The following is a 25,376-nucleotide window of genomic DNA, read 5'->3' as shown; positions in this document are numbered from 1 at the left end:
CTCTACCTTGTCTCCTTTCCATGTTCTAACGCTTTGAAATGTACAATATATTCACTCGCACTAACAAAATGGCGGTCAACACTTCCTGATTTCCTCTGAATCGAACGTTCACAGACGTCACACAGCAAAACAAAAATTCCGCTCGCGCACAGCCGCATTAGTGCGTGCACCCGAGCGCGCTTATAGATATATAATTGACTTCAACTTTAATTTCCCCAGCAACAACTGAAAGGATTTACACCATTCAAACAAAAGCGTAATCTGCGACCTGGACTCTACCTTTTTGGCAAATTTCTAATAAATCCATTCAGCCGTTCGAGCTGTAGCCGTGCCTAAACGTCCTATGGAAAATAACATGGAGAAAACACGTTTTGGGACCCCCCTTTTATCTCAGCCCCCACTTGACGAATCCCCCCAAAACTTTCAGGGAAGGAGCGCAGCGGACCGAGCCATCTTCTTTGAGAAATTCGCAAAGATTCGTCCACCAGGGCCAAAGTTAATCCAAATAGAATGTTGAGGATTTCCTATGGAAACTAGGTCCTAACTATAACTACCTACTGGCGACCGCCAGTAGGTAATATATATATATATATATATATATATATATATATATATATATATATATATATATTACCTACTGGCGGTCGCCAGTAGGTATATATAGTTAGGATTTTTTCCCTATGGGATTTCTGAAAATTCTATGTCTAATAACTTTGGCGTTTGTGGACGGAATCGGCTGAAATTTTCAGGAAAATGGCACATTTTGTTTCTGAGCAGCTCCTGGAAATTTGGGGGGGTTTCGTCAAGGGGGGGCTGAGAAAAAAGGGGGGTCCCAAAACGCGTTTTTAACATTGAGTTTTCCATAGGGCGGTTGGACTCACTTTTAGCTCGAACGGCTGAATGGATTTGCACGAAACTTGGCAAAATTGTAGGGACTGTTAGCCCGATGTGCCTTTGCTAGGTCTCAATATATGTGCTTCAGTGGATTTTGAGAAATTAACGTTTAAATCAAGATATATATCTGTAACAGCGCTCCGGGCAGCGCTCCGGTTCGCGAACTTTTCGCGTATCGGAACTTTGCGAAGCGAAGCTGATTGGCTCTCCGGTGTCTGTCAACATTCTAAACAGTCCGGTGCGGCCGCCATCTTGTCTCTCGGTAGGATCGAGAGACAAGAGGAGGCCAAAACAAAGGGGGAAATGAAGGAAAGGGGGCAAGGTAGACCCCTTCTGACCCCCTAGGATTGATGAGGGGGATATTATAGAGCCACGCCGGGCCCAAAAAAAAAAAAAAAAAATCCGATTTTTTCGCCGTAGAGACGCGTCTTGGTTCGCGAACCGGGCAGCTAACCGGGCAGCTAACCGGGAAGCTAACCGTCAGTGTAACCCAAAAAAAAAAAAAAAAAAATTCCGATTTTTTCGCCGTAGAGACGCGTCTTGGTTCGCGAACCGGGCAGCTAACCGGGCAGCTAACCGGGAAGCTAACCGGCAGTGTAACCCAAAAAAAAAAAAAAATCCGATTTTTTCGCCGTAGAGACGCGTCTTGGTACGCGAACCGGGCAGCTACCCGGGAAGCTAACCGGCAGTGTAACCCAAAAAAAAAAAAAAAAATCAGATTTTTTCGCCGTAGAGACGCGTCTTGGTACGCGAACCGGGCAGCTAACCGGGCAGCTAACCGGGAAGCTAACCGGCAGTGTAACGGGAGTCTGAGGAGTAGCTGATTGGCTGTCAATATTGTAAACAGTCCGGAGCGGCCGCCATATTGTCTCTCGGTAGGATCGAGAGACAAGAGGAGGCCAAAACAAAGGGGGAAATGAAGGAAAGAGGGCAAGGTAGACCCCTTCTGACCCCCTAGGATTGATGAGGGGGATATTATAAAGCCACGTGGGGCCAAAAAAAAACAAACAAAAAAATCCGATTTTTTCGCAGTAGAGACGCGTCTTGGTACGCGAACTGGGCAGCTAACCGGGCAGCTACCGGGAAGCTAATCGGCAGTGTAACGGGAGTCTGAGGAGAAGCTGATTGGCTGTTATCATTGTAAACAGTCTGGAGCGGCCACCATCTTGTCTCTCTGTGGGATCGAGAGACAAGAGGTGGAAAAAAAAAAGGTGTAAATGAATGAAAGGGGTAAGGCAGACCCCTCCTGAACCCCTAGGATTGATGAGGGGGCTATTAAAGTTCCCTGGGGGGTGAAAAAAAAAAAATTTGCGATTTTTCGCGGTAAAGGTGCTTCCTGGTACGTTAACCGGGCAGCTAACCGGCAGCGTAACGGGAGTCCGACATATTGTGTTTTTTGAACGTTTGTGATATGTGCACGTGTGGATTTTGTCTAATTAAGGTTAAAAAAATATATATATATCTTTAAGCGTGTTCTGGCGCGCTTACGTTTTGGGTTTGGTTTGCGCTGCAGAGACGATACGTCACGGTTATGCGATGCATCATGAGGCGTCTCACGGGCTACGTGATACGTCACTTAATATAGAATATATTTTACAGCTATAGATATTAGCTTTTAAAAAACCAATGAAATTCACAGAAAAAACCATAGGTTATAGACCATATATAGTTAGGAATTTGCATTTACAAAACCTTGAAAATTCACTGAAAAAACCATAGGTTATAGACCATATATAGTTAGGGATTAGCATTTAAAAAACCTTATTTTATTTGCACAAAACCATTGAAATTCCATATATAGTTAGTTGCACTAACTATATATCGCGGACCCGCAATCCACTGCTAATGATGTCACATATTACATCATTCATGACATGGTCAGTGACATCACTGATGACATCACTGATGACATCTCAAATGACATCACTGATGACATCACTGATGACAACACCCAGTGACTGTATGTTTCTGTAAAGTTAAAATATGTCTTACATATTGAAGAATGAGTGGATGTATAAGTGTCTGGATGAAGGATTTAGTAGGTGCATGACTGACTGTATGAGAGAATGATTAAATGTGTCTCACTGAGTGCATGGGTTAGTGATTAAAGTGTCTTAATTTGGCAATCAATATTTATGTTCTTCTGTAAACTGCTGCATGTTTAAATCAGTAGCTATATCAGTAACTATATGGGTTATTGAATGGTTGCCCAAGTATTTGTATGGGAGACTGAGTGTGTGTGTGGGTGGCTGGGAGGTGTATAACTCTGTGCATAGATGTGTGAGCGGTTGATTCCCTAGGTGTATGGGTTCAAAAGTGCATGTAGAAACAGCTGTATGGACAGTTGACTGTGTGCATGAGTATATTGGTGAGTGAATGGATATCTCAGTTCTACATGTCAAAGTAAGTACATATGTAAAACACACTCCATGTGAGAGTTGACATATATAAATAACTGAACATAAGAGTCAGTGAATGTGAGAGTGGCTGTATGAATCATTGTGAACTTGTATCAAGGATTGTATAAGAGAGTAAATATGTGTTAGTATATGTTTGAATAAGTAAGGTGTCTATAACTGTATAGTTAAGGAAATGGAGATGTGATTGATTCTTTGCATGACTGAATAGGTGTGTGAGTAACTCCATGGATGTGTGACAGTCTGTGAGTGCCTGTTTACACTGAGTGTATCAAAGGTTATATTAGAGTCTGAAGATGTATTATCACATAAATGATATCATCAGTGATGTAATCAGTAATGTCAAATGAGATGTCAGTGATGTCATCAGTGATGTCATTTGAGATGTCATCAGTGATGTCATCAGTGATGTCATTTGAGATGTCATCAGTGATGTCATCAGTGATGTCACTGACCATGTCATGAATGATGTAATATGTGACATCATTAGCAGTGGATTGCGGGTCCGCGATATATAGTTAGTGCAACTAACTATATATGGAATTTCAATGGTTTTGTGCAAATAAAATAAGGTTTTTTAAATGCTAATCCCTAACTATATATGGTCTATAACCTATGGTTTTTTCAGTGAATTTTCAAGGTTTTGTAAATGCAAATTCCTAACTATATATGGTCTATAACCTATGGTTTTTTCTGTGAATATATATATATATATATATATATATATATATATATATATATATATATATATATATATATATATATATATTCAATGAAAAAACCATTGGTTTTAGGCCATATATAGTTAGGGATTTGCATTTACAAAACCTTATTTTACTCGCATAAAACCATTGAAATTCCATATATAGTTAGATGCGCTAACTATATATCGCGCACCCGCAATCCACTGCTGATGATGTCACATATTACATCATTCATGACATGGTCAGTGACATCACTGATGACATCACTGATGACATCTCAAATGACATCACTGATGACATCACTGATGACAACATCCAGTGACTGTATGTTTCTGTATAGTTAAAATATGTCTTACATATTGAAGAATGAGTGGATGTATAAGTGTCTGGATGAAGGATATAGTAGGTGCATGACTGACTGTATGAGTGAGTGATTAAATGTGTCTCACTGAGTGCATGGGTTAGTGACTAAACTGTCTTAATTTGTGCATCATTATGTCTGTTGTTCTGTAAACTGCTGCATGTGTTGATAAGTAGCTATATGAGTAAGTTTATGGGTTATTGATTGGTTGCCCAAGTATTTGTATGGGAGACTGAGAGTGTGTGTGGGTGACTGGGAGGTGTATGACTCTGTGCATAGATGTGTGAGCAGTTGATTCACTAGATGTATGGTTTCAAAAGTGCATGTGGAAACAGCTGTATGGGCGGTTGACTGTGTGCATGAGTGTATTGGTGAGTGAATGGATATCTCAGTGCTATATGTCAAAGTAAGTACATATGTAAAACACAGTACATGTAAGAGTTGACATATATAAATAACTGTGCATAAGAGCCAGTGAATGTGTGAGTGGCTGTATGGATCATTGTGAACTTGTATCAGGGATTGTATAAGAGAGTAAATATGTGTTAGTATATGTTTGAATAAGTAAAGTTTGTATAACTGTATAGTTGAGGAAATGGAGGTGTGATTGATTCTTTGCATGACTGACTAGGTGTGTGAGTAACTCCATGGATGAGTGACAGTCTGTGAGTTTACACTGATTGTATCTAAGGTTATATTAGAGTCTGAAGAGGTTCATCGTATTATCACATGAATGATATCATCAGTGATGTGATCAGTAATGTCAAATGAGATGTCATCAGTGATGTCATTTGAGATGTCATCAGTGATGTCATTTGAGATGTCATCAGTGATGTCATCAGTGATGTCACTGACCATGTCATGAATGATGTAATATGTGACATCATCAGCAGTGGATTGCGGGTGCGCGATATATAGTTAGCGCATCTAACTATATATGGAATTTCAATGGTTTTATGCGAGTAAAATAAGGTTTTGTAAATGCAAATCCCTAACTATATATGGCCTAAAACCAATGGTTTTTTCATTGAATTTTCAAGGTTTTGTAAATGCAAATTCCTAACTATATATCGACTATAACCTATGATTTTTTCTGTGAATTTCAATGGTTTTTTAATAGCAAATATCAAAAGCTGTCAAATGTCAAGTACGTGATAGGTAAAAACGTTTTCGTGTTTATGCACGCTGATGTGCTTTGAACGCTGCCCCCCCCCCTCCCCTCCCCTCTTTTCTCTTAGTAGTACTCTCTCTTTGCAGATAGTGAACGGTAGTTAACGCAGACCTTTACCCCTGTTGTAATCCGTCGTACCTGCTTGTCTCTCCATTTGATTGATTGTTATCCAAGCATTTACTGTTTTAGAATTGGTTCTCTTTGGATCATTCTCTATTTACAAACAAGCACAAAGTCGCAATACTCTGTTTAGTGTTTGCAGATAGTGAAAAATCGTGTAAAAAAATAAAAGTAATCGAGCAAAATCAGTAGACCACTAATTCGATCTCTTTTTGACCTCGGTAAAATACAAACATTAGGAACAACCCTTCATGAGAAATACGAAAATAGTGAAATGAACTGAGCTCCACACCATGAGGGCTGCAAGACAGCTCGACTCTGCCACCCACCCCGCCCAAAATAACGACAAACCCTATGCAAATATTATAAATATAGACAACACACCAGCAAAGAAACAGGGTAAAACATTTTATTAAATAACTATTTACATAACTATTTTATACTTTTTATTGCCCGATCCGGCTAGCTCAATCGATCGAGCATGAAACTCATACACTGATAGCAAGCGTTGAGAGTTTGTAGAACGATGGCTTCAGATTTTCCACATACGGTGTAGTGGCGCGAACTGGGAGGGGGCGTTTGGATTCCACACCTTCCCCAAATAAGATTTTCATACGTGAATGTTCGTTCATGCTTTTTGTCCCTGAGTTGCTTCCATATCACTGCCTTACACAAATGGCATAAGTCCTGGTTGTTGAGTGCCATACTTCAGAGTTCTAAGCAGCTCTTGTAACACTGTTTAAACCTTATTTGCACCTGCTGCAGCTTCACTATTCAAAGTAAGTGGGGTCCATTTGTGGACCTGACTGCATTGGAAAACAATGTGATACGGTGCCTCCCTAAACCGCTTGACGGAGGCCCCCGAGGGGCGGTGAGATGGCGCGGACTGAGAGGGGGCGCTTGGCTCCTGCCCCCTCCCCAAGTCGTGTTGCCCTGGTGTGGCCTGAGATCGCCCCCGACATGGGCGGCCGGCTCCCGGGGTCCGGCGGAATTTTTTCCCTTTTAATGACTCTTCCATTCTGGACCTTGTCCCACAATCCGTTTGACCTGAAGACACGCTGTCGTGGGGCGCCTCTTTACCGTTTTAGTTGCCATTCCGCCAGCATTTGGTACCCTGTGCCTCTTCCGCCATTCAGCTGTTTACCGCCCACTCTTGCGACTACAGCGTCTCGCTCACCATGTAGTTGAGTTGCTCCCGTTCTTAAGATTTAACCGAACTTTTTGGACTGCTGAAAGCGGTTGTATTCCGACCGCTGGTTGGTGGAGACATTTTGACTATATTCTGGACCTGCATTGTCGCGTAATGCGTCATATGACGCGACGCGTTAGCGCACCCGGAAGTGCTCCGGTGCGCAAGGCGCAGCTTCCAGGAAACGATCCAGAGCGCGCCGCGCAGCGCGTAACGTAAGCATAATAGGTCATGTGACTTGTTAATAAAACTTTTCATTGGTTCATTTTACTTTTGTTTTCCTAATGATGTAAGACTAGGTCATGTGACCTAGAAATAACACTTTTCATTGGATTAAAACATTTTTTTTCCCAAACGATGAAAGCCCCACCTTGTTTCTGGATGTTTCAGACTGAAGCTGGCGTCACCATGAGAGCACCACCATCTCGTAGCTCCGTCGTGGCCATTCCGCAAGCAATCATGGCAGCCGCTCCCCACCGGAAGCCTGCGGGAGTCGACGGCCCCCAAGACTTTTGTACAATCTTCAAGGCTGAGGGGACGCTTTCGAGAATTGAACCCAAGCCCTGGCAGACAAGCGTCCGAGTTCCAAGGTGTCCCAGGGCCATTTTACTGGACCAGGCCCAAATCCGAAGAGCCGGCCGCCATTTTAAGAGTCCTGTGGAAGCCGCCTATCGCTGCACCGCAAGAGTGGGAGCAACTCAACTACATGGTGAGCGAGACGCTGTAGCCGTAAGAGCGGGCGCTAAACAGCTGAATGGCGGAAAAGGCACAGTGTACCAAAAGCGGGCGGAATGGCGACTGAAACGATAAAGGGGCGCCCCACTACAGCAGACAAGCCTCCGCCATGTGCTTCAAAACTGCATATGTATCTCGTGATATCAAGGTTGGGCAACCAGTACACAACAAGCAGTTACGAATCCCATTTACACCGGCACCATTTTGGGCGCGGCCGGGCAGGTCCACGATCTAGTCAAACATAACAAATGAGGCTGACGTCTCTGAAGCAGTTGACGAACAGCAGGACATAGCAAATAAACATGAAGTCTCTAAAGCTGTTAACTCACTGCAGGACAAAACAAGTAAACCTGAAACCTCTGGAATAATTGTCGCTCAAAAGAACAACACACAAAACTCTGTAGAGCCTGAAGAAAAAAAAACAGAAGGGCACTGTAGTTTCAGACACACTTAACACTAATGACTAAACAAAGATATCGTCTGTTTATGAAACAGTTATCATGTTCACAGAATTGACAAAGAAGTGTGCAGACACCAATGCTATTAAGAAACACAAGGAAATCCTAACGCATCAACATTCTCGGAAGAGGTTGACACAGATAACATCTTAAGGAACAAAGAAAGACCTGTTCACTCTTGACACCCCAGGTGCTGTGTATGTTGCACTATAGTGCTGCATCGACAAAACGGACAACCCTATTGATGTGCATTTTTCATTATTGATTATTGTAAAGAAATGGCGACTCCCCCCTTTAGCAGATTAGCTAAATGTTTGCGTAATTTAGGCATAAAAGTTATATTATTGTTGTTGTTGTTGTTATCGTTATAGTTCTGGTTAATTTCAAAAAATGGTTAAATATATTTACAGTTTTTGTTGCGTTCGTTATATTTAAAAGTTAATAAAGTTATATTATTGTTGTTGTTATCGTTATAGTAATAGTTTCCTTTGTAGATGTTTTTCCATCACCCACCCAGGATATCACCACTGTTCCCCATGTCATAAAACCTTAGGATGTTCAATAACTGAAACAGCTAATATAGCCTTATAGCCTGCCGTAGAGGGCTATACCAGCTATTAAAGGCCCTCTCCAGCGTTAAAGGCCCCGAGCCGAAGGCGAGGGCCTTTAACAAGGGAGAGAGACTTTAATAGCGGTATAGCCCATCTACGAAGGGCTATAAGGCTATTAGAACATTCTGTCACTAGAGGACAGAATGTTCTAACAAAAAAAACAAAGCCTTTTGGGAGCGTGAGGAGATTGGAATCCCCCCAGGTTCCCTGAAGCCTTTGTTCACAGCCAGAGCTGTGAACAAAGAAACATTGGAATGTTGGAGCTCCAGGCTTATACCAGCTATTATAAGCCCAGAGCACTCCATTGTTTTCAATGGAGCTCCCAACATTCCAATGTTCTAATATGGGTTTACTTACAGGGGACATCTTTTGTTCTGTTTTATAAAGTAAAACTATTGTGAACGCAAGTATTATACATAGTAAGTGTTTAATATAGCATTTGTCAGTCATTGGTTAAGCAGGTAGGACCTGTTCACTCTTGACACCCCAGGTGCTGTGTATGTTGCACTATAGTGCTGCATCGAGAAAACGGACAACCCTATTGATGTTGATTTTTCATTATTGATTATTGTAAAGAAATGGCGACTCCCCCCTTTAGCAGATTAGCTAAATATTTGCGTAATTTAGGAATAAAAGTTATATTATTGTTGTTGTTGTTCTTATCGTTATAGTTCTGGTTAATTTCAAATTTTTTTTAAATATATTTACAGTTTTTGTTGCGTTCCTTATATTTAAAAGTTAATAAAGTTTTAAAATCCAACTTTGTTGGAGTGCTATATATTTTTAAAAAATCGGGTGAATGGGGCCTTGAATCGGGTTATTGTCATGTGTGGGCTTTGCAAGTGTACTGCTACAGGATCGGACATTTCAAACTCAAATGCACGTTCTTTTTCTTACCTTTCCGAAGCATGGAGCGCAATAGCAGGCAGAGAAAGGGTGATGCACGTGTTCAACACTGCCTGGCCTGGCAAGTTGCTGGCAGTGCCCCCCCGCCCGCTCCTGAAAGAGGGCACACACACACCGCCGCCCCGAGTACTTCACAAATCTTTAAAAGAGCACGCGCCTGTTCATGAGGCTTAAATGGTTTATCACCCCTTCTAGAACCCCTGCATCGACCCTCTGACGTTTCCTGGAAGAATTACCACGTAACACAATGCCAAGCCTTGTCAACTGAAACTCCCGAGGAATCGTGGGGCATATTATCAAGGGGGTTTATCTCCGCTTTTTTGGCTTTAAAAGCCAAAAAAAAAGAGATAAAATTATCTCCCTATTACCAAGCTGTCGCTACCACCAGTTAGTGACAGCTAAAAGGAGATAGCGACCATCTTGGGCCCCGCTTTGCATGTCAGTGATATTTATCACTAATGACATGCAAAGTGGGCGTGCCAAGATTTTAGCGACTGGAAACAGTCCCTAACCATCGCTATCTCCTATTACCAACTTTTGGAGATATTCGCGCTAAGCGCGAATATCTCCAAAAGCTAACACCTGACCTGAGCAGTTCTTAGCCATGTTATCCAATGGGAGGTGGATAACATGGCTAAGAGCATTTGCTCGATAATACATGAATATCGCTGACTTTTCAGCGATATTCATGCATTGCGGCCGTTTTTTATCGCATTTGCGATAAACCTTGCTAATAGCAAGGTTTATGTGCGATAAAATTCGCCGATGTGCGGCGATAATTTTTGTCTCTAAACAAGTTAGAGACAAAAATTATCGCTAGTTGTTGGTAATATGCCCCCGGATTTTTCCTTGCAGGAATCGGGAGGCGAAAGACTAGCACTGAAATCAGTAGTCTCACGCCTGAATCGGGAGGGTTGGCATGTCTGCATTCTCTACAGCTGGGGCCATAAACTACATCCGCAGGGCTAGGTGATAGCCTGGGTCCGGCCTGGACAATCGGACACAGAGGAAGAGGAGTGTCAGAGGGTGCGGTAGTGAATAGGGTGAAAGGGAGGTGTCGGGCGGGCACAGGGTGTGATTCTCAGAGAAGAGCAGCGCAGATGGGGGGAAGTATATGGCCCATGCATGAGAGAGAGAGCGGGGGTGACCAGTGCGTGGGGGAGATGCTTGCGAGGGTGCGGAGCCGTGCTGAGAATCGACGGCGTGCAGAGAGTGGGCCTGGTCAAGGCATCTAAAATGGCTGCCGTGCACGACAAAATTGTGGCATTGGACAAAAAAGGCAAGATAGCGCAGACAATGTTTATCAATAAGGATTCATTTATATCAAAATATTTTATCGCAGTGACAAATTGGCGGTCAACACTTCCTGATTTCCATCGAATCGAACGTTAACAGACGTCACGCAGCAAAAAAAAAAAAAAAGCTCACGCACAGCCGCTGGAAGACATGTATCAACATATTCGGAAAACATAAGGGGTCAGGATACGTCTCCCGCACCCCCTTATACCTAGTAATTTAATTAAAACGAAACACAAAATTCGCGGCTCGGGAAGCGCTTCTACCGTGAAAAATATATATTTTTTTATTTTCCCCACAAGACCCTTTAATAACCCCAACATCATTCCTAGGGGGTCAAGAGAGGTATACCTTGCCCCCTTTCATTAAATTCCCCCTTCGTTTTTCACCTCTTCTTCTCTCTCGATCCTACCGAGAGATAAGATGGCGGCCGCTCCGGACTGTTTAGAATGTTGACAGACACCGGAGGGCCAATCAGCTTCGCATCGCAAAGTTCCGATACGCGAAAAGTTCGCTAACCGGATAGCTGCCCGGAGCGCTGTTACAGATATATATCTTGATTTAAACGTTAATTTCTCAAAATCCACTGAAGCACATATATTGAGACCTAGCAAAGGCACATCGGGCTAACAGTCCCTACAATTTTGCCAAGTTTCGTGGAAATCCATTCAGCCGTTCGAGCTAAAAGTGAGGCCAACCGCCCTATGGAAATTAACATGGGAAAAACGCGTTTTGGGACCCCCCTTTTTTCTCGGCCCCCCCTTGACGAAACCCCCCCAAATTTTCAAGGGCTGCTCAGAAACAAAATGTGCCATTTTCCTGAAAATTTCAGCCGATTCCGTCCACAAACGCCAAAGTTATTAGACATAGAATTTTCAAAAATCCCATAGGGAAAAAATCCTAACTATATATACCTACTGGCGACCGCCAGTAGGTAATATATATATATATATATATATATATATATATATATATATATATATATATATATATATATATATATATATATATATATATATATGTTGCTCACCAAACTTGCCCGAACACGGAGGGCACACTTAGCACAGCTGGTGCATGCGGCGGGGATGGACTTTCCCCGACAACAATCTTCCACCAAAAAGTATACGCTTGCACTCACCCAAGTTGATAATTCACAGGTTTAATTCAACAGGCCATTGCCAATTACAGCACTCTCCTCCACCTACGCGTTTCGACCGGCTGGTCTTGATCACAGTGTTAAACATTGGTCCAACCTTGATTTCAGTATTTATACCAGAAACACCTATTAGCACATTATGATGCATTATGGGTCTGGTAGTTTAAAAACATGTTTTTAACATTTTTTCTTGTTTCTTATTTTTAGGCAAACGTATGATTTCATGGCAGAACACCAATACAATACATTATTTTTGTCGCATCTTGTATGACACTATACACTAGAGAATACCATATGGAAATCTTTTTGATTCATATTCCCTCAGTCATCTGTTGCTGATTGGACAGTCCTATTTGGCAGCTTTAGTGGAATTGCCCTTTTTTACAGCTATAAATACTGAAATCAAGGTAGGACCACTGTTTAACACTGTGACCAAGACCTGCCGGTCGAAACACGTAGGTGGAGGAGAGTGCTGTAATTGCCAATGGCCTGTTGAATTAAACCTGTGAATTACCCGTTGAATTAAACCTGTGAATTATCCACTTGGGCAAGTGCAAGCGTATACTTTTTGGTGGAAGATTGTTGTCAGGGAAAGACCATCCCCACCGCATGCACCAGCTGTGCTAAGTGTGCCCTCTGTGTTCAGGCAAGTTTGTTGAGCAATTTATAAAACGGAGGAGCACCCGACTGCTCTTTGTTTACATAACACCGAGATTGGGAAACTGTTCCGGGAGCATTTGCAGTATTGCCGCGGAGATGGTGTGGGCGGAGCGGCATACTGCATTTTGTGAACACGGAAGCTTGTCGGCAGTTTGGAGACTTGAGAACGAGAGACTGTGAGGAGCCCCCTCGCTACTAAGGATATATGGGACGCAGCGCCGCACCGAAAGAAAAAGGTGAGAAGCGCGAAGTGTTTTAAATAAAATACGGAGGGGCTCAACAGAGTTGAAGCGAGTAGAGATACCGAGCGTCCAAGTGAACTGTGTACCTCGGAGACGCCGATTATCCAAATAATATAAAACTACTGCCCTTTTAATACAGGTATTAAATGGCAGAAGCGCCGTGGTATTTACAGCCTTTGCCTTGCAAACAACTTGAGTCCTAAAGGATAAAACACATCTATAAAGCAAAAAGCAGCGTTTGAAAGTTGCACATAAAACAAAGTAAATATGGAAGAGAGAGCATTAAAACGAGCTCAGCGAGCTCAAGCAATGTTCCAAAAAGGAAATACAAGTGAAGCAGGAAGAAGAGATGACGGCAAACAGAATGAAACAGGAGAAATTACCCTAAAGACTTCTGAAAAAGGAGATAACTAAGAGCTGGGAAATCCTTACCCTGGAGAAATATATAGAATGCAAAATGGTCCCAAGAGGATTAAGAATTTTTACGCTCCCCAACCATATTATATATATATATATATATATATATATATATATATATATATATATTCAGCTCCAACTTCGATCCCCAGTGACGTATAAAGAACGGGTCGCCCTCGCAAAGGTATTTCTTCCACCAGATGGTTTATTGGTGCATCAAATTAAATCAAACATAGGATGCGTTTCAGCGTTGCACACCTTCTTCTACTGTGTACAAAAGTGCACATCGATGTATCACCATTTTAAACAAAACGTGAGCAGTGCTCCTGGGCTTCAGTGATGTTCAGGTTGAGTCATCATGTTTCCCACCTGGACCACCACTGGGGAGACTGTACACCTCCTGACACCGGGGTAGATAGCTCATGCTCAGAGTGCTCGTCTTCCAGAAGCTATGCATACTCTGTACCGTGTTCCTCCTGGACAGTCACTTGTTCTGGAGGGTTGGCAGCCTCCCTACCTATCTCAGCAGGCAGGATGACTTCTAGGTCCTTCAGGTCAGGTATAGAGCTCTTCCAGCAAGTGGTAGATATTCCTTCACTTCCAGAAAGATGACTGTTCATCATATATGGAGAACTTAGAACTAGAACTACAAATGGGGTAGTGGGGGTTTCATGTTGAGACAGTAACAGCACTCAGGGGGTGTGCATCCTGTCTGCACTTTCAGACTCAGTTTGCGGTTGTTCTCCTTTCAAGTGTCCTCGCGAGGTTGTTCTCGAGACACAGCTTTTGAGTAAAATTAATGTGAGTCAGAGTTAATGGGAGTCAGTTCCACATCCATATAGAATGGGTCTTTTCACAAGGTTGTTTACAAACTGGAACCCCCACATCAGAGTAGTGGCCTTTCTGTTTCAGATTGTCATCAACCGAATTGAAAGAGTGATAGGGAAAGACAGAATGCTGGACCTGACCTAACCCTTAAATTTACCTGTGTTCAACCCTTGGGTACAGAGCATTCAGGTTGTGGAAATAGTACATTGTGCCCCTCCTGAGTCCAATGCATTCCATACTGCTCTATGAACTTGAGTGGGAATAGTTTATTTATTATATCTAGAGTTCAATAATATTGTTAAAATTATATGAATATATATTGTTATTATGTCTTTGTGCATTTAATTTTATATTTTTTATATATGTAAATGTATGAAATTATCAAGTTAGTTGTAGTAAAACGTATTTTTGTTTATTGTTTTCCTATTATGAATCATTAAATTTGCAATATTTAATTGTGTGTGTAGTTTATTTGTTGCAATTTTTATTTTATTGTTGCATGTTTGTACATTAATGTTATTTATATATAAATATATATACATATATATATATATATATATAATTGTTATATTAGTCAATGTTAAAAAATTGAAAATTATAATACACATTAAAATTAATATTTTGTAAAATAGTTTAACATGATATATGTGTATATAAACATACACACATATGTGTGTGTTAGATTAAATTAACATATATATATATATGTATTTTTTTAAATATTACTTAAACATATTTAATTCACATTATATAAATGCTATATGTAAAATATTTAAAATGTACTACTTTAAACAAAATGTATTTTAAATATTAGTTTAAAACAATATCTGTTTCCGTTATTTTTGTACTTGCATATAGATAGGAAAAGGATATTGTTGTGCTCAATATTTTTTACACAATATTTCTGTTACACAATATTTCTGGTTTCGATATTGTGTCAGAGACCCATTGGGTGTAAGCCAATTTTACCATGCTTAGAGGAGAGAACACAAGCTCTCGAGGACTGGTTAGCAGTGGTAAAGTACAGAGTCCTAAAGCCAGCAAAAGCAAAATTCCCCAAAAAGTGGAGGGTAAACGCAAAATGTTTGGAGTGACCCTGCAGAGAGGGCCAGGTCCAACACCTACCATCAAATTGCAATACTTCAGGAAGACTAAACAGCATACCCTGGTTCAGCAACAGGCCATTTTTCTTTTACAGAAGCCATGGCTACTTTTCCCTCAGTACAGTGTCCAGCTGTCTCCTCGTCATGCTTTAACACGCTCCGCCCGCCACACCGAATTCAGGAAGACGGTCACCCACGTCCTTATCAGCAGCAGACTCGACTACGGCAACGCACTCTACCCTGGGGTCACCCAGAAATGAATCCGGAAGTGCCAGACCATCCAAACTACTGCTACCAGACTGGTCTAAAACATCCCCTGCCACAGCTACATCATACAACCAAAGGGTGAACTCCACTGGCTCCAGTTGGCAGAAGGATAATCTTCAAGCTCCACACCCATGTATACAAGGCCCTCAACAATGTCGGACCACTGAACCACTGCCTCTTATTCCACGCACCAAACAGACCCCTCCCACTGCCTCTGATTCCACGCACCAACAGACCCCCCCTGCTTCACTCAAATGTCACTGGCAACTGCCCCACGGTTCCACAAGACCAGAACCGGAAGAAGATCCTTTTCCATCTCGCTGCCAAGACCTATGCAGCATGCCGCCCTGCCTCAGGCAATCTCCCATTGCTGTCCCAATTCAGGAAAGACCTCAGGACCTGTCTCTTTGAATGAACTCAGTGCTCAGATGGATCTGCAACCCCCCCCCCTAACCCCTGGAGACCATCACAGGTGAGTAGCCATGCTTTACAAACCCCTGATCGATTGAGGTATCCACTCTTCAGTTTAAGGAATGTCAGCAAATCTCTACTATTTACTCGGGAAACAAGCACCTCTATCTTGTGCAAAGGCCAGGAATATCCAAAATGGATTCCACAGGCCTGTGTTACTCTGGTTCACTTTGCACAAGCGCTTACCATATAGTCAACTCACGAAAACAACTGGACTGGCCTTGATGCTGGTGTAGCCCAGTGCGACTATCATTTTTGGCACCTCCCCACCCCCGAATATGACTTCCTCCTCAGATTCTCTCACTGCCACTCCGCAAAAAAGTGCCCCTCATCTCTCAAATGACCCGCTCTCAAATACATTTCATTTGTTTTAAAGAGCTAGTAATGGCTGGCTTTGCTAATCCACTCAGCTGTACACATAAAAATGCAAATCTGTTCTTTGTAGCTGACATAATAACCCTCTGTGCTACTTTATGGAGAGTAAAAACTGCCATGAGGAAAACTCGAATCTCTCTCTCTCTCTCTAGCAGGAACATTAATCACAAGAGTAATCTTGACATTTGTATTGCTGCCTGAAAGCTAGATGCACAAGGAACTCTGCAGCAGGTGGTTTTATACTGTGCACTATTGCTAAACATAGTGACAACCCCCCTCAAACCCTCTAGAATTGTAACCCGCCTCCAGGTAGCGCCCAGTGCAGCTGCACCGGTCGCAACGCCCTAAAGCCGGAAGTGACATGTGAGACAGTAGTGCTAGGAGTTGGCCAAGCACAAAGAATCTGAACTTTTCAAGAGAGGGCCAGTAGGCCTCCAATCCAGAAACTCTGAGAAAAAAAGTTTAGCCGCAGCTATGGGTCGCACAACACAGTACGCTGGCATCTCCTCTCTATGGCAGAGACAGAGACACTGTGTGTCAGTTAGAGAACGCTTGGAGTGGCCCTCCAGGTGACAAGACAGGTCTGGGACCTCCGTCATGTCAAGGGACTGGCCTAAGCCTCTGCACACCTGCTAGAGTAGTGTGACACAGGGCCAAAATAAAAAAAACAGGCTATGAAGTGTGCACAGTCGGGCATTCACAGCAGAGAATCACAACAGCATAACATGCAGGGGAAATTCCTGCCTCAACTCCGAGTGAACGTAAGGATGTATGAGTGAGTGAGTGAGTGTGTGAATAAGTGTGTGAATAAGTGTGTTATATTTGTGAGCCTTCTGCTGGGCGTGGCTTACTAGAATTAGCTTCCTTTCATATGGGTTGCCATTAAGCATGAGCGAAAAATCCGTTCCGCTCGCGGATTTTGCGGATTTTCGGTAAATTCGCAATCCGCGAGATTCGCAAATTTCCCGCAAAATCCGCAAATGAAAATCCGCGAACGGAACGGATTGGGTCAAAAGTTCAAGCTGACTTTTGTAACTCTTTTAGAATGGCGCCGGCAAGCTGCTAGAGCCATTCTAAAATAGTTACAAAAGTCAGCTTCAACAGGAAGCTCTAATAGATAAAGTAAAGCAGGTGCTGCTCAAATTCAGTTACACAATCATTAATCACCCCAAACTTGGGGTGAAAAATGATTGTGTAGCTTAAATTGACCTTCAACTGGAGCCCCTGCTTTACTTTATCTATTAGTGCTTCCTGTTGAAGCTATTTCTAGCTATTTCTAGCTATTTTAGAATGGCGCTGGCAGCTTGCCGGCGCCATTCTAAGTGGGGCTGAGGGCAGAAGGGCACAAAAGTGGGACAGAGGGCAGAAGGGGACAAAAAATGAGTGGGGCAGAAGGCAGAAGGGCACAGAAACAAGTGGTACAGAGGGCAGATGGGCATAAAAAATGAGAGGGTGGCAGTGATTAAGCAGGCAAAAAAAAAAAACTGTGAAATTGCAAAGCGCCTCGCGAACTCCCGCGAACACGCAAAGCGCCTCGCGAACACGCAAAAATAAAAAAATCCGCAAATTCACGCGAATTCGCGAATTTTGCGGATTGCCAATTCGCAAATCCGCAAATTCACGAATTGCCAATTCGCAAAATTCGCCCATGCTTAGTTGCCATTGGCAACATGTGGGAGTTAGCATGTCAAAGGTTTTTTTTGGGCATAAGGACCACATGTGGCAAAATGCTGGCGCTTATGCACTACAAAATACAAAAAAGCAAACTCTACCTATATGATTGGACTCTGCTGTGCGTCAATTGATATTTATGCCCACTCTAAATGCGCTTAAATGACTATGCTCCTTGAGTCAAAAATTTGATAGCGACATAACATTTATTAATTTTTTTATGATTTTGTTTAATTCTTTTTTTTATTTCTTTATTGTTTTTCTACACTTATAACATATGACACGTAACATGTAATCACATCGCATTTGTAAATACATGGGTGACAGCCCATATGGCTTAGCTTCTAATTGTACAGTTCACTCGTAGCGCCCATAAGCTATATAAATTTTCTGTATACAATCAGTTATATAAATTTAATTGAAAGATTAATCATCTCATTAGGATATTATAAGAAAAACGATATCTACAAAAGACAAATCCAAAGAAAGACAGGCCCTTGATGCACTACAGTCAATTCTTGGCATAAGGGGCACGTGGCAAAATGATGGTGCTGACCTAATGGACGTAGTTCTTGGCATGTTGGATGTAATTCTACCCTCATGGAGTGCCACCAGTATATTTCTTTTTTTTTTTGTGAACCTTTATTCGTCTTGCAATCAATTACAGGTACGGGCCTACAACCTTCACGGTCGGCCGCGAAACAAGGTAAAAATGTAGCAGTCAATACGAAGAATCAGAGCAATTCAAAAGCCGGAGAGATATATATATCAGGAGACACCATATGGGCATACGGTCAGGTCCGAAGTCAGGATTACAGAGGTTAATTTTTAAAATAGGGAACTGAAGAAATGCCATACAAGTCCACGTGGTCCTAAGACACAGTACGCAGATCAGGATATCCACAATTAACATAAATATCGACGAAGTATTTGGGATATGGCACACAAATCAGGAGATACATTGGCACAAATCCGATGGAGAGCAATCCCCAATCCCACCCCTCAAAGCAATACACGTCACAGGAACCACGAACGAGACGACACTATAGAAAAGACGTAGACTAAAGGGCCATGGAAACAAAAATGAACAAACCCCACCCCTCTACCCTCACCCTGCACACCCGCGGAAGACCAAGGCCTACCCCCCCAGCCGCGTGCCTGTCGCCCTAATGGAACCCGAAATTTAGAAAGAGAAGAGAGGAAACAAAGAGTATGGAAGGAGGAGGGCCCTCGTATTCGCCACCCGGCCCCGCCCATCACCCCTACACATAGAGAAACTCCAACTGCAAAATGGAGGATCGCGGAGAGCGTCAAGTACCAATCACATCGAAAATACAACCCCAGTACCACCACACCCAAAGCACCGTCAGTTAACGTGAGGGCCGCCGGAATCTAAAGTGCATCACCCCTGGCCTCGTCTAACAACGGAGCCCCCCAGCATACATTTGTCAAGCAAATTACAGTACTTTTTGAAGGATCTGAAGGGTCCAAGCGAAGCAGTCCCAAGTAATACCAAAAAAGGGGGTAGCAACTCGAGTCCATCCAGTTGTATGCAACTAAAGTCCAAGGGCGGACGTATCATGCCTGCGGGTGCCACAAAGCCCAGACACAGTAGTACCATCCGTGAAGAGGAATTATCACTGTCCGGCGAGTGCCGCGGTGTTATTGAGGCTACCCGAGTAGAAGAGCAGCAGTGCGTCCCCCGGCTCAGGTTAGGCATGTGTCCCCAAGAAGCATTCACGTGTGCATCCGAACTGTCCCGGGGGGCCAAAGCAACCAGGTCTCTCGGCAATTCCCGGAATCCAGGCGGGGCCAAAGTCCTCCTCAAGGAAGTAGAAACAGGCCCAGAGGCACTCCATTGAAATCGGACTGCGTCCTCACAGGGCAGCGAAGCAGCAATGGCGGCCATTTTTCGATCCAGGCCCCTGACGTTACAGATCAGGGACTCACGTAGATCCGTTAAGGCGGCCAGGACATCTTTGGGTGTGGGCTCCATTGTGCGTCGCCAGCATCCCATCACCATGTTTACAGCAGCCATCCGATCGGGACATGGACCATGTTGAGGGGTGTCAGCCGCCATCTTCGACAGTTCGGCCCCGTACCTCCGCACCTCACAGCGAGGACCGGCCCCAGCCCAGGGCGCCGCTAAATGTACACCCGGAACACAAAGCGATGATGCGGGTTCCCCAGGGAGAGCCACCAAAAGGCTAAACAAAAGACCCTGCCACTCCCTGGGGGCTGCCCGCCTGTCTCGGGGGCGATCCTTGGTTACGTCCGGGCACGGAGTCCGAAGAGGGGGGCCAGGAGCCACGCACCCCCCTCGACTCCAGTATGCCCCACGGGCCCCCAAGGCTCTTCGACAAGGGACCTGGCTGATGCTGCCTTGAGCGGCACTCCAAGACAACGGCACCCTCCGACGGACTCCACACCACCAGAGGCGGCCACTGTGGTTGCGATCGCTGCCGGCCGCCCGTTGCAATCGACACCCCGGCTTCGTCACTGCACGGGCCGCTGCGCGATGGGTGGGGAATTCTCCGGTTTCACAGCACGCCAGAATCTCAGGAGCAGGCGGTAAGTGAGCGCTCACCTTCTAGTATCCAATTATGCCTTTTTTGGCCAGAACGAACAACAGGATAGGCATGCAGGGAGAAAGGGCTCGCGGAGCCGAGCGGCTATGCGGCCATTTCGGATGCAGGCTTGGCTCCTCCCCCCCACCAGTATTTTTCTGTAGGTGCTTGCCAGTGGGCATCACAGCCACTTATTTTAGTTGGCTGGGACAGTTTATATTTGTCTGACGGTCGGTAACCCAATTATCGAATGTTACTAAAACAGCACTGCTAAAATAATCCTGGTATTCCACCGGGTGAATCGAATCATCAAATCACCAAAATGTGGGAATCTTGCGCTACCTGGTGGCAGACTTACAAACTGCAGTTTAGTAATTCATAAATGCAGTGCCAGGAAGTATTAACCATTAAGGGCCCTATGTATCAAGATGAATTGCATTCGCAAAAGCCGTAATTTTCAGAATTTCGGCGTTTGCGATCACAATTTTGCCAAATGGTATGTATGAGGCAAATCTGCGTGCAACATAGGAATCGCAAAATTTGCTATTCCTTATTTTGCGATTGCATTTAAGGAATCACAAATTTTGCGATTCCTTAAATGCAATGTAAGAAGCACAAAAAAGTGCAATTTGGCCTTAAGAAATCGCAAATTACCACCAACTTCAAGTTGGCGGTAATTTGCGATTTCTAATAATCCCTTCGATGCTCATGACGGAATGGATCCGCCATGAGCATCGGTTGAGCTGTGCTCATGACGGAACCATTCCATCATGACCACACCCATTAACATTAGGGGTCAGCACTGGTGATAAATCTGGGCAGCAGTCAAGGTGTTAAAAATGCACTTTTTTGCATTTTTCAAAGTGCTATGTGAAGCACATACATGCATTTAGGGCATGTATGTGCGCCACATGTGCACCCATAGCATAGCATTTTGTGATTCTCAAATAGTGATTCGCAAAAAATCACTATTTGAGAATCGCAACTGGAGATGTTGATACATATGGCCCTAAGCTCCCATAGAGACGTGGCTATACTTGGTGAAATAGTACAGTGATCTTGGCTGATTATGTGAGTGTAGGAAGTGCCCTGAACTCTGCCATAAACAAAATACAGCAGTGGATACAATGAATGAAGGTTCTCCTCAATTAATGGTCAAGTGGGGTTAGAAATTGCTGGCCGTGGGTAGGAGCCTTCTGGAAACCATGAGAAACCTTTTTGACAGCAACAATGAGCTTCTGTTTTGTTGAACTGCACTGTTGTCCGCACTGTGATGTGATTTATAAATGTTTCTTCTACCCTAATCATTTCTACTCTTTGCTCTACCCTGAACTAGGCAGAACCACAATCTCTAAACTAGACCCAAACCCCTTCATTAGGTACTTGTATCACTTCTGTAGTGCAGAATCACACTGGTTAGAAACTAGTCCCTGGGGACAGAAAAACAAGAACACTTCACTCTACTTATTGGATACAACTAATTATAACCATATGATTGCTAATGATGCTAACAATAATTATAAAAGAAACCCATGAGAATGAAAAAATAAAGAGCTTATTTTTACAAAAAATAAAGCCAATCACTTCACCCATAACAGACCCCCCACCCAAATTCCCTTAAAAAGCCTCAAAATGAAACTATAATAATCTACCCCTTCTACAACTGTTTCGCCCCACACCATCCGCAACAACCTCACCCCTTTCTCAAAATACCTCAAAAACCCACTGTTGGACTTGGCCCTTTTTGCAGGGTCATCCCTGAACTTTTTGCCTTCCTCCTATATTCTCTCTGACCTGTTTGTGTTGGTTTAATGACTCTGGGCACTTTACAACTGCTGATCAGTGCTAAAGTGCATATGCTCTCCTTATTTTAAATTGATGTATTGATGAGATCCTCGGCCACAGCAGCTTTAGCCGAGCTACATTGGCTCCCTTTGAAGCAGCGCGTAGCTTTTAAAGCACTCTGCCTTGTTTTTAAAGCACTGCACGGAGCTGGACCCAGATCCCTGCAAAAAATGTTCACCTGGTACACCCCTACCAGGACTCTCCGATCTGCCTCAGCCTGCCTTGTCATAGTACCAAGATTCAACAAGGTCAGGACGGGGGGAAGATCCTTCAGAGTGGCAGCCGCTAAACTTTGGAACAGTTTGCCTGTCGACATCCGCCAAACATCACAACTCCTTCCATTCAGAAAGCGGACTAAAACCTGGCTCTTTCCTTAATTCCCTCTCCGACAACCCGCTCCCAGTCTCCCACTACTTACCATTTTAGGAGTAATCTCTCAGCGCCAGGATGCCTGCTAGGTGACAGATGCGCTATACAAGTGTTTTAAATAAATAAATAAATAAATAAGTGGTTCCATGATTGGATGTTTGACTTACTTGTCAGACCCTAGTACAGTGCACTGAGTTTGCCCAGGGTATGTAAATCCAAATGCTGCTAGTGGGCTTGCAGCACTGATTGTGCCACCCACCGAAGCGGTTTTGTAAAATGTGTCTAAGGTCTGCCATTGCAGAGCCTGCGTGCAGTCTGGTACTGTCATGCTGACTGGGCCAGTGCACCCACTTGCCAGTCCCTAAACCTTCCCTTTCTTCATATTAGTCACCCCTATGGTAGGCCCAAGGGCAGGGTGCATTGTAATGATTGAGCAAGGATTCGCATATGAAGCGACTTGCTGGTACTCATGAACCTCAAATAACCCTAACAAAATAACAAACCTGTTTGTCTTACTAATTTTCCCCTTATTCTTTCACCTTTTGGGTGTCCGAGTGAAGCTTGCTTATGTGTTTACTAATCCTAATACGCTGCATCTAAAATGGCTGCTGCTACGCGGGAATTTCTACTGCGCATGCGTCTGTCATACCCACGTGACATGACGTACTCGCAGCTTTGGAGCGAATCTGTTGCTTCTGCGAACTAGAGATAAAATGGCTGTTCTGTGTTCTCACATGCGAGAAGCTTGCATTGCTGCTTTCGCTAAGCTGTTCGTTCTGCTTAATCCTAGTGCTATAGTTTATATTAAAGTAATGGGTATAGAGTAGAAATTCATGGTATACAGTGTAATCATTTATTACTGTGGTCTAAATTGTTTCCTTTTACTTTTCGTGTATCGTATTCTTTGGGCCTGGGAGGTGCTTACTACTCCATTTTGGAAGTCCTTTCTGCGCATGACACCCTGCGGAGGAAAAATGAACTTTGCAGCATTGGAACCCAGCCAGATAGCAGCAACAGCCAAGATGCGCCTGGGAACCCGACCTGCGACCCAGCTACAGGGAACTGAACTGTACTGAAATTTGTTACAATTGTATTCAATGTTATATTCACCATTGTTAAAAAAAAGGCTTATGTCATGAGAACCTGGAATTTAAGGGGCGTAGATGGAATTTGAATAAGGAGTTTGAGAAAGTCTAAAATTTTGGTGGTGTGATGACCTGTCCTCCTCCTTTGTCCAATCAAAATTGGGGATCCTTACACTTGAAACATTGGAGGGTGGTACACTGACCTGAAAATAGTATAACTAGCGTAGGCTTAGCTAGAGAAATTGTCCAACTTGTCCGAATAGCTGACCTGACACTGACCCAACGTAGTCAATAGGTGACTGAAAGCAGAGAGCCGCGGAACACTCTGTTGGAAGGTTCGAGAACCCAATCGGGGTTTTGGGAAGTGAAAGTGCTGGCGAAGCACTTTGCTGATAAAAGTTATAACCCATTCGGGGTTTTGGCAGATTCCTTGCAGAGAGGGAGTAGGGTAGGCGTTGCAACCGAAGCTGCGGGTGCTGGTCTTAACCTTTGGTGAACCGGTCCTGATCCAAATTCTGGGGTTATCCTGTCCTGATTATCCATGAACTGCACATGCTCGCCTACTGGCACTGAAGTCTTTGGGGTTCCTCCTGTCTTTTCCAACTGACCCGTGGCCAGGGTTGGTCTTCACTCTATCCTAGGTAAATATAAGTCTGTGTGGGTGATTGTAAATTAACTTGCATTCCTTTTCTCACCTTCCCAAATTTTGCAAAGCTTGATGGCATATGTTCCTTTTCTTCCCCGTCCCTTGGTAAATGAGACTTTCATGTATTATTGACTATTAGTGTGTTCCAAATTTTCAACCCACCTTTAGCTAATGCGATATGTTTCTATAAGAGTATATGTTCCTTTTCTCACCCTCCCTTTAAGGAGATAAGCTGAATTTAATAGTATGGTTCAAATCTTACCTTCCCTATAGTTATTAAGCTAAAATCTGAATAATCGATTTGCATAAGTTGTGTTCTCCTTTTCAAACTGCCAGTGAATTGCGAAAGTCTTTGGGTTTAGTATGTTCCCTTTCTTTACCCTCCTTTAATCAAGTTGCGAAAGACTGTTTTTTTCTAAAAATTTGTATGTTTCTTGTTTCTACCTTCCCTTTTTGTTTTCAAAGTTCTAAATGATTAGCATACTCTATCTTATTCATAGCTATACGCTGTTTCTGATTTTGGTTATTGATTGTCTGATTGCGTTTAACTTATGGCTCATGACTTATGATGATGATTGGATATAGAGTTTGAACCTACCCTGAGTCTGTGGTTATTGTATAATTACAAATGTTATAATGTTTTGAGTGCCTTTTTTCCTTAACTCAACTCCCTGATCCATTGTGTTTAGGTACCTAGTGTCAAAGATTATTAGGTTACTGGTATAGGAATTAAAGATACAATTACAAAATGCTGGTAGTAGAGCATGAGTTACCTAAATAAAAGACAAGGTATACGATTTGGAATTATGGGC

This window comes from Lissotriton vulgaris, chromosome 7 (assembly GCF_964263255.1).
Source record: "Lissotriton vulgaris chromosome 7, aLisVul1.2, whole genome shotgun sequence".
Taxonomy (NCBI): domain Eukaryota; kingdom Metazoa; phylum Chordata; class Amphibia; order Caudata; family Salamandridae; genus Lissotriton; species Lissotriton vulgaris.
This window is presented reverse-complemented; position numbering follows the sequence as displayed.